The 11,121-nt window shown below is 39.1% G+C and overlaps 1 protein-coding gene across 2 annotated transcripts in view; it reads right to left on the reverse strand.

Annotated features, from left to right (window-relative positions):
* LOC106867413 (neuropeptide Y receptor type 6) overlaps positions 1-9,916 on the reverse strand; it is a 54,245-nt gene extending 44,329 nt beyond the window's left edge. The window contains exons 1-2 of one of the 2 annotated variants that reach the window (XM_089339960.1): positions 9,623-9,916; positions 7,266-7,449 (exon numbers count right to left, since the gene is read on the reverse strand). The gene's annotated coding sequence lies outside the window, so the exon portion shown is untranslated. Of the gene's footprint in view, positions 1-7,265 lie in introns of both variants that reach the window. The other variant, XM_089339959.1, reaches the window with a different exon arrangement.
* Positions 9,917-11,121: the final 1,205 nt, after the last annotated feature.

An 11,121-nucleotide genomic window follows, 5' to 3' on the forward strand; every position in this document is an offset into this window, starting at 1 on the left:
TGGTGTACATTGTTTATTATATGGTTTTTAAACCGGCCATCGCAGACTGGATTTTACCATTTTGATACAAGGCACCAACTTGCAAAAAAAAAAAAAAAAAAAAAAAAATGGTTCTACTGAATCATGTGCAAACATGGAATTGATTGAGAGAATTTAATTTAATTTCCAAATCGCATCTTGGTATTGTTTTCGTGGGTGAGAGTAGGGGAAAGGGGAAAACTAGCAGGACAAAAATGGTAAACAGAAGCACTATAATAAACCATACACACACACATACACATAAAGGGATTGGAAGAAGTAATTATATTTGCCAGTAGTATCTTATTGTTTGGCATTTAAAGTTTCATATACATACATATGTATATATATATATATATAGCAATAAGAAAATGGAGGGGAATATGTGGTACTCATCAACTTGCAGACACTGTATTCCGTTGATTAATCTGTTTATTTTTCAACTAAGAGGACAGGACAATAAAAACAATATACAATATACAATATATACACACACACACACACACACACACACACACATATATATATATATATCATCATCATCATCGTTTAACGTCCGCTTTCCATGCTAGCATGGGTTGGACGATTTGACTGAGGACTGGTGAAACCGGATGGCAACACCAGGCTCCAATCTGATTTGGCAGAGTTTCTACAGCTGGATGCCCTTCCTAACGCCAACCACTCAGAGAGTGTAGTGGATGCTTTTACGTGTCTCCCGCACGAAGGCCAGTCAGGCGGTACTGGCAACGGCCACGCTCAAAATGGAGTATTTTATGTGCCACTCACACAAGAGCCAGTCCAGGATATATATAGATATATAGATATATATATACATATACATATATAAATATATATATATATATATATATATATATATATATATATATATATATATATATATACATATACACACACACACATATATATATATATATATATATATATATATATATACATATACACACACACACATATATATATATATATATATATATATATATATATATATATATATATATATATATATATATATATATATATATATGTATATATACATACATATATGCTTACACCGTATATGTATGTGTATATATATATATATATATATACACACACACATATATTTCACATATACATACACACACACACACACTATATATATATATATATATATATATATATATACACACAGATATACACATAAAAATTATGTATGTTAGTATGTGTGTACCTAAGTGTGCGTGTGTATGCATGTATGTGTGTTTCTTTATGTTAAGATTGCATGATATACGGAGACACACACACACACACACACATACAGAAAAATATACAGAATCTTCGTTAATAACAAAATGCAACCCTAATCTAAACACACAGGTTACATTTATGAAAAAATATATATATCAAGTTATCATGGAATCTACAAGGATTTATCATCCTATAATTTTAAATCTGGTTTTGATGATTTCATCAGTTATAAAAATATTCCCAAAAACCCTTTGTGACTGCAGAACATGCGAAGTGTAATACCGTTCCAAGACTTTGTTTTGAAAATGAAACTGTGAAAGTCCCAAGATATCACATATGAATAGATTCAGGAATGGTATTCTTCCAAACCAAACATAAATGAATAATAAAGAAACAAGATTCTTAATAACAAAATAATCAAACTTCAACATAGTTCTGCTTCTAATATATATATATGTGTGTGTATGCGTGTATATATATATATATATATATATATATATACTCCTTACTTGTATCAGTCATTTGACTGTGGCCATGCTGGAGCACTGCCTTTAGTCGAGAAAATCAACCGCAGGACTTATTCTTTGTAAGCCGAGTACTTATTCTATCGGTCCCTTTTTGCTGAACTGCTAAGTTACGGGGACGTAAGCACACCAGCATCGGTTGTCAAGCATTGGTGGGGGGACAAACACAGACACACAAACACACACACACATATATATATATATATATATATATACATATATATGACAGGCTTCTTTCAGTTTCCGTCTACCAAATCCACTCACAAGTCTTTGGTCGGTCCGAGGCTATAGTAGAAGACACTTGCCCAAGGTGCCACGCAGTGGGACTGAACCCGGAACCATGTGGTTGGGAAGCAAGCTACTTACCACACAGCCACTCCTACGCCTATATATATAAATACAGATACACACACACACACACACACACACACACACACACACACACACACATATATATATATATATATACATATGCTTGTATGGATATGTGTGTATGTGTGTGAGTACATGTGCATGTGTGTGTGTGTGTGTGTGTACCCTTGTTTTGAGATAATGTGATGATTATACATGAGTATGACAGCCATACTGTCACACATGTGATGTTACTTGCTACCAGTCTTCCCTGTAGATATATTACCTTATTTTTTAAGAAACAGCTGAGTGTTGGTGACAGGAAGAGCGTTCAGCCGTTCAAACATCTGTCAACAAATTCCATCTGAGTCATGCAAGCATAAAAAATTGAGAGTAGAATGATGATGATGATGATGACAATGACAAAGTTGATGGTGGTGATGATGGTGAAGATGACGATGATGATGACAAAGACAACAGTGATGGCAATGATGCTGGTGGTGGTGATGACGGCGATGATGAAGATAGTGGTGGTGATGATGATGATGACAGAGCTGCAACCGAACTCAAGTGTCTACTTTGACATGATTTCAATGGCTGGATACCATTCCTAACATCAAGCATTTTACAGCATGTACAGTAATCCCTTGACTATTGTGAGTGTTACATTCCGAAACCCTCCACAATAGGTGAAAATCCAGAAAGTAGAAAATGTATTGTACTGTACAGGGTGTCCACAAAGTCTGGGTACATGGAGTAAATAAAATCATAACAATTAAATATAAGAAATAATAATTTCTTAAAGTTATTGTTTCATGTACCCAGACTTTGTGGACACCCTGTATATTATTTCTTATTATTTGTATAATTTAAAATACACCATTTTGAGCATGGCCGTTGCCAGTACCGCCTGACTGGCCTTCGTAGGATTTTCGAGCGAGATCGTTGCCAGTGCCCCTGGACTGGCTCCTGTGCGGGTGGCACATAAAATACCCCATTTTGAGCGTGGCCGTTGCCAGCACCGCCTGACTGGCCTTCGTGCGGATGACACGTAAAAGCACCCACTACACTCTCAGAGTGGTTGGCATTAGGATGGGCATCCAGCTGTAGAAACTCTGCCAAATCAGATTGGAGCCTGGTGTTGCCATCTGGTTTCACCAGTCCTCAGTCAAATCGTCCAACCCATGCAGACGTTAAACGATGATGATGATGATGATGATGTATGTATGTGTGTATATATATATATATATATATATATATATATATAATCATAAATATATAGGGATTGACAGTAACCTGCTTCTCCAACATACTGAGAATTCAGAAATAGCAGTCAAAGAACTACTGATTTCGAAACTACAAATTATTACTCCAGATTGATAGCGATATTTTTGATACACACAGAACAAAAAGAGTATTCTTTACTCTTAACTGTGAAACGATCGTACTAAATTAACTAAAGGCAGGTGGTCTTTTTACTCTTCTCTACTGTTTTTTGTTCTGTGTGTATCAAAAATATCGCTATCAATCTGGAGTAATAATTTGTAGTTTCGAAATCAGTAGTTCTTTGACTGCTATTTCTGAATTCTCAGTATGTTGGAGAAGCAGGTTACTGTCAATCCCTATATATTTATGATTATAAATGTTTTTTACCGAAAAGGTTTTTTCATACTGAGCTACCCGGCAAAATTGTTAATTATTAATTTTATTACTAATTGACGATTCCCTGCCCTGCATATCTCTCTATATATATATATATATATATATATTTTGTGAATTCTCCCCCTATATACACACACACACACACACACACACACACACACACACACATATATATATACATACACTCTCCTCACAAGGCTTTAGTCAGTCCAGCACTGTAGTAAGAAATAGTTGTCCAAGGTGCTGCGCAGTGGGACTGAACCTGAAACCATGTAGCTGGAAAGCAAACATCTAAACTACATTGCCAATCCTGCGCACAGAAATATTCGAATGTGTGTCTGAGGAAGTCTAGACATCTTTGCTCAGCTGATCTGAAAAACTACGTGAATTTTTGGTTGAGGGGATTCTTTCGGGGCCAAACCCTATGCAACCGTAGCAACAGTGCCACTGCACCAAGGATGACCATGAGGAAGGCTTTTGGTTTTATAAATGTGGACGAGGCAAAAAGTGTACGCTCAGCAACCAGCTGCATTTATATATGGAATCAATCTTTAACAGTTGACGGTGGACAGCTGATATTAAACATGTATAGTGTGTGTGTATGTGTGTGTATGTATACACACACACACACACACACACACACATTCTTTTACTCTTTTATTTGTTTGTCATTTGACTGCAGCCATGCTGGAGCACCACCTTTAGTCGAACAAATCGACCACAGGACTCATTCTTTGTAAACCTAGTACTTGTTCTATTGGTCTCTTTTGCCAAACTGCTAAGTTATGGGGAACGTAAACACACCAGTATTGGTTATCAAGTGAAGGTGGGGTTACAAACACTGACACACAAACATACACACACACACACACATATACACACACACACACACACACGTATATACGACGTGTTTCTTTCAGTTTCCATCTACCAAATCCTCTCACATGGCTTTGGTCAGCCCGAGGCTATAGTAGAAGACATCTGCCCAAGATGCCATGAAGTGGGACTGAACCCGGAACCATGTGGTTGGTAAGCAAGCTTCTTACCACACAGCCACTCCTGTGCCTATTTATGTATTTTTTTTATTAATATTTAGCAGAAGTAACAGAGTAACTCAAGATCCGAGAGTTTCGTCTGTTGGCACTTGTCAATCTAAACATCGACCCCAATACGCAACTTGTACTTAATTTATCGACCCCTAAAGGATGAAAAGCAAAGTCAACCTCGGCGTAATTTGAACTCAGAACATAACAGCAGACGAAATACCGCTAAGCATTTCACCCGGCGTGCTAACGTTTCTTATTTCTTTATTGCCCACAAAGGGGCTAAACATAGAGAGGACAAACAAGGACAGACAAAGGGATTAAGTCGATTACATCGACCCGAGTGCGTGACTGGCACTTAATTTATCGACCCCGAAAGGATGAAAGGCAAAGTCGACTTCGGTGGAATTTGAACTCAGAATGTAATGGCAGACGAAATACCGTTAAGCATTTCACTTGGCGTGCTAACGTTTCTGCCAGCTCACCACCCTAACACAGTTTCTACTAACCAAATTGAACACACAAAGTATAGGTCAGCCTGGAGGTAGAGTGAAAGACACTTCCCCAAGTTGCCACACAATAGGACCGAACCCAAAACCATGTGCTAGCAAAGCAAGCATCTTAACCATACACCCACGTAAATACACATGTTGGGGTGCTAAAAGGTTCCTGACTTTAAGGGCATTGCAAAAAACCTGGTTGAAAACCAAACTTAAGAGTTTTTTTACAGGGTTTAGAGAAACTGAAGGACCGCTGCAATAAGTGTGTAAATCTGAGAGGGGAATATGTTGAATAAAATCATAATTAACTGATCCTCCTGTATTTTCTTTTACCCAAAGCCAGGAACTTTCAGAATCCCCTCGTATACTCTTTTTACTCTTTTACTCGTTTCAGTCATTTGACTGCAGCCATGCTGGAGCACCGCCTTTAGTCGAGCAAATCGACCCCCAGGACTTATTCTTTGGAAGCCTAGTACTTATTCTATCGGTCTCTTTTGCCGAACCACTAAGTTATGGGGACGTAAACACACCACCATCGGTTGTCAAGCATGGTGAGGGGACAAACACAGACACGCAAACACACATACATATATATATATATATATATACATATATATGACGGGCTTCTTTCAGTTTCCATCTACCAAATCCACTCACAAGGCTTTGGTCGGCCTGAGGCTATAGTAGAAGACACTTGCCCAAGGTGCCACGCAGTGGGACTGAACCTGGAACCATGTGGTTGGTAAGCAAGATACTTACCACACAGCCACTCCTGCGCCTATATTCTTTATATATATATATATATTCTTTAAAACACACATACATATATACACATGTTTATAGAAAAATATACACATATATTTATACGTTTATACACATACAGGTACAAGCATGCTTTCACTATCTTCCCGGAAGGATTACCTCCAGATGTAAATAAACACACTAAACACGCATACTTCATTTACCCAACGCTTTATATTCAATCCTATTTGTAGACAGGGCTCATGGGGTCTTGTCTCGTGCAACAGCAGCTGGGGAAGTGAAAAGTTGTAGAAACATCTAGACATCCCACATGATGTGCTGTAAAACATGTATAACTTCTTTATAGGAGTGTGTTCTGCTTATTTCTTTTATATAGGTATTGGATATAGACCCACCTCACTTCAAATTAGTTGTTGAGCACATACAGGTATGTACATACACATACGTATATATATATGTGTGTGTGTGTAGTATATAAATATGTGTATGTATATGTATAAATATTTATGCATGTATATGTATATATATATATATATATATATATATATATATCTGTATCTATGTGTGCATTTATCTATTTATATATATATGTGTGTGTGTATATATATATATATATATATGGGGGGGGGGGGGTACACACACACACACAATGCATCTTAATAAATTCATACATGCACGTAAGCATATTATATATGTATGCATATACATATATATCTATGCACAAGTGCATATATATATACAAACATATGCATATAAACATATATATGCATATGTATATATGTGCATATGCAAATACATGAGACATATGGAATATATACACATGCATAAAATTTCACACATATTCCCCCACATAACAACATACGTACATATATATGCATGCATGCATATATACATATATATAAATATAAACATTATACACCAACATATATGTATACATACGCAAACATATACACACACAAACTTAGGGAGAGGTGAGCTCACTTTATACGTTAAGTATAGTTAACAACAATAATTATAAAAAAGAAAGCTGAAATTTAATAGTTTTTCTGTTGTTTTGTGTTGGGTTTTTTGGGGGGTCTTTTTGCATTTCGTCACAAACAACTGTGTGTGTGTGTGTGTTCATCGAAGAGAAATAATAAAATAAGAAGAATCAATACCTGCTCTGGTGTTGTTGACAGTAATCGGTGGGTAAATACCTCCTGATCTGGGATGGTCACTGCGACACACAAAGAGAAGACGGCGACACGGCGACACTGTTGAGCTGGTTGCTTTACGTCTCGTGTGTTTATGTGTGTCCGTGTGTGTGTGGTGAGCCACGGAATTAAGAGCCGATCGACACCACTAGAAAGGGAGAAGGTATAGTGTGGTTATGTGTGTGTGTGTTTGTGTGTGCATGTGTGCGTTATGTGTGTGTATATGTGTGCGTGTGATAGAGGTGTGATGTAGAGTTTGGTGGCGTGCAGTGGTGTGGACGGGTTTGAAGTGGCTTAGTAACGAGTGCCATGATGCTGGTGGTGGTGTTGGTGGTGGTGGTCGTGGAAGAAGTTAAAGTAGATGATGATGACGATGATGAAGAAGATTAAGAATGAATGAAGATGATGAGACGAAAACGATGGAGAAGAAGGAAAAAGGAAAAGAGAATGAAGGCGAACAAGATGAAGAAAAACAAAATAAAAAAAGGAATGAATGAATAAATGAATGAATGAAAGGAAGTATATATTAATGAAGGAATGAATGAATCGATGAAGAAATAACTGACTGAATGAAAAAAGAGAAGGAAAAAACCCGAAGGTCCTTATAAAACCATAATCATATAATAATAATAAATGAAGGTAAATAAATAAATATCTACGTGAGCAAGCAGCCTCCTCGCCGCTTCTTTGTTGTGACAGTGGAAATACAATGAATATAAGGGGAAAACTAAAAGGAAGCCTCGCAGGAAGAGGAGGGGAAACGGACCAACGCCACCATTGCCAGCATCATCACGATAGTATGGTTTCCCGTCAGCATCATCATTATCGTCATCAACGTATCAACGTCATCGTTGCCTCTGGTGTAGTATTAACAATAGTACAATGTGTGTGTGTGTGTGAGAGAGAGAGAGAGAGAGAGAGAAAGGAAGAACGGAGTAAAGAGAGCAACGTGTGTGTGTATGTGTAAGAAACAGAAAAAAAAGAAGCAAGGTGTATGTATGTATGTGTGTGTGTGTGTGAAAAACAGAGCAAGGTGCGTGTAAAAGGGGGAAGAGAGAGGAAAAAGAGAGGGAGAGAGAGAGAGAGGTAGCAAATTGTATGTGCCAGAGAAAGAGAGAGAAAGAGCAAGGTGTACGTGTAAATATGTGTAAGAGAGAAAGAGAGAGCAAAGGGGTATATGTAAACGTGTGTAAGAGAGAAAGACAGGCAGCAAGGTGTGTATGCGTGTGTGTGTGTGTGTGTGTGTGTGTTTGGATTTGAGATTTTGTTTATGTTTCTACGACCTCATCAGTTTTGCTCCCATAACCCTAACCGAAACCTTGCTTACACCATTACAAAAATTCGCTTTGAAATCCACCCGTAATACCCACACACACTGCGAAACGTATTCATTTTGTTACTAAGAAGATATGAAACCGGGGTACAGCTTGTATAAACAAATAAACAACACTACACCTTCCTACGAACGAGACCGCCGCCGCCGCCACCGTCGTTCGAAGAAGAAGAAGAGGAAGAGAGAAATAAAAAAAGGACAGCAACAGTAAACAGGAGGAAGAGGCAGAAGAGGAAGAACTTAGAGGACAACAAGAAAGAAAGAAAGACGAAGCGTGACAATTAAAACCAGTGACAATGAGGATGATGATGATGATGGTGGTGGTGCTGCTGCTGCTGGTGGTGGTGGTGGCGGCGGCGGTGGTGAAGGTAGGACGGCGACGAGGGTAAGTGTTTTTCGACCGATCTCAGGGTGACTGTCAGATTGTATCAGATGTAATGAGACGGACAAGTTGAAGCGTCCATGCCTTTTGCCCCAAATACGTAAGGGGCAGAAAAATTTTCTTTGAAATTTAGACAAAAAAAAAAAAATAAATAAAGACAGAAATTGCATAAATTGACCCCCACAGAGGAGAAAGAGAGAGAGAGAGAGAGGGGGGGGGGGTTAAACCCCGGGAGTGGGGGTCACCAGTTCACCCTCTCACCAATAAACTTATATCCTCTTTAAAATCGTGGTTGCTAGTAACAGTGATGTTATTGTTGATGATGATGATGATGATGATGATGATGATGATGATGATGATGATGATGATGATGATGACGACGACGACGATGACCGTGGTGATGATGGTGGAAGTTCAGGCCCAAGTACTCGGAATGGTATACAAGAAAAGGCGGCAGAACTGGGATGCCGTGACATTCATGTCTTTTCCTAAACGAGGTGGGACAAAAGATTCCTCAACATTCCAGGCTTTATAGCAGGAGAGAGAGAAAGAGAGAGAGAGAACGATAGAAACAGAGAGAGACAGAAGAAAAGAACACATACGTACCAACCCACCGACCTGCCATCCAGCAAAGACAAGAGTGTGTTAAGAGGTTACAAGTGAGAGAAGGGCGTCTACAATGAGCAGTGCGTGAGGGCAGGGTGACTATGTGCAGCAGGGGGTTTTCACTGCACTACTTGATGTCCCTGTGCAAAATGATGTCCCCTTCATCATCTGCAACGTGCGTGCGTGCGTGCACCGTTGCAGTATCAACTGGAGGTGGTGCAGAGATCGCAAAAACCGCTGCTGTGATGGCTAGAAATCTGGGATGTAAGAACACAGCGACAAACGGACTTTCGATTGGTTGATATGGTCAGTGAGGTTGATAGGGAGAGGGGAGGAGGTGAAGGAGAGAGAATGTGTGTGTGTGTGTGTGTGTGTGTGTGTGTGTGTGAGAGAGAGAGAGAGAGAGAGAGGGAGAGAGAGGGAGAGAGGGAGAGAGAGGAGAGAGAGGGAGAGAGAGGGAGAGAGGAGAGAGAGGGAGAGAAGAGAGAGAGGGAGAGAGGAGAGAGAGAGGTTAGGAGAGAAAGATTGAGAGAGATCGATTGAGAGAGATTTTGAGAAGAGAGAGAGAGAAGAAGAATGAGGAGAGAAACGGGGGAGCGAGGGAGAAGGAGAGAGGGGGAGAAGGAGAGAGAGAGAGAAGGAGAGAGTAAGAGAGAAGGAAAGAGAGAGAGAGAGAAAGACAGAGAGAGAGAGAAAGACACAGAGAGAGAGAAAGACACAGAGAGAGAGAAAGACACAGAGAGAGAGAAAGACAGAGAGAGAGAGAAAGTTGAATGACAGGGAAGTTGAGAGAGAGAGTGAAAGAGAGAGAGAGAGAGAGAGACAAAGAGAGAGGGAGAGAATGAAAGAGGATGAGAAAGAGGGAAGAAAAGATAAGTTAGGGGTGGATGTGTGAGAGGGGTAAGCTGAGAAAAACAAAGACATGAAAGGGAAAGAAATATAGAGAGAGAAAAAGAAAGAGAAATATTGCTTTCGAATTTTGGCACAAGGTCAGCAATGTCAGGGGGTGGGACGCTCGTCGATTTCATTGACCCAGTACTTATCTGGTACTTGGTTGGTACTTATTGTGTTGACCCTGAAAAGATGAAAGGCTAAGTCGACCTTGGCAGAATTTAGGAAAGAGAAATGTTTACTTCTCGGAAAAAAGAGAAGTAAAAAAAGGAAGTGAATGAGAGACAAAACGATCGAGCAAGAGAGACAGACACATGCATACATACATACGCACGTACGTATGTACATACACAAACATACATATAGACAGACACGTGCATGCATACATACATACATACATACATACATACACACACGCATACATACATACACACAAACAGACAGATAGATAGATAGATAGACAGATAGATAGATAGATAGATAGATAGATAGATAAATAGATAGACAGGCTGACAGATAGGTAGATAGATGGATGCATGCATTCATCCATGCATACATACATGCATACATACATGCATACATACATTCATGGATCGACAGATGAGCAG

This window comes from Octopus bimaculoides, chromosome 22 (assembly GCF_046866305.1).
Source record: "Octopus bimaculoides isolate indiv1 chromosome 22, ASM4686630v1, whole genome shotgun sequence".
Taxonomy (NCBI): domain Eukaryota; kingdom Metazoa; phylum Mollusca; class Cephalopoda; order Octopoda; family Octopodidae; genus Octopus; species Octopus bimaculoides.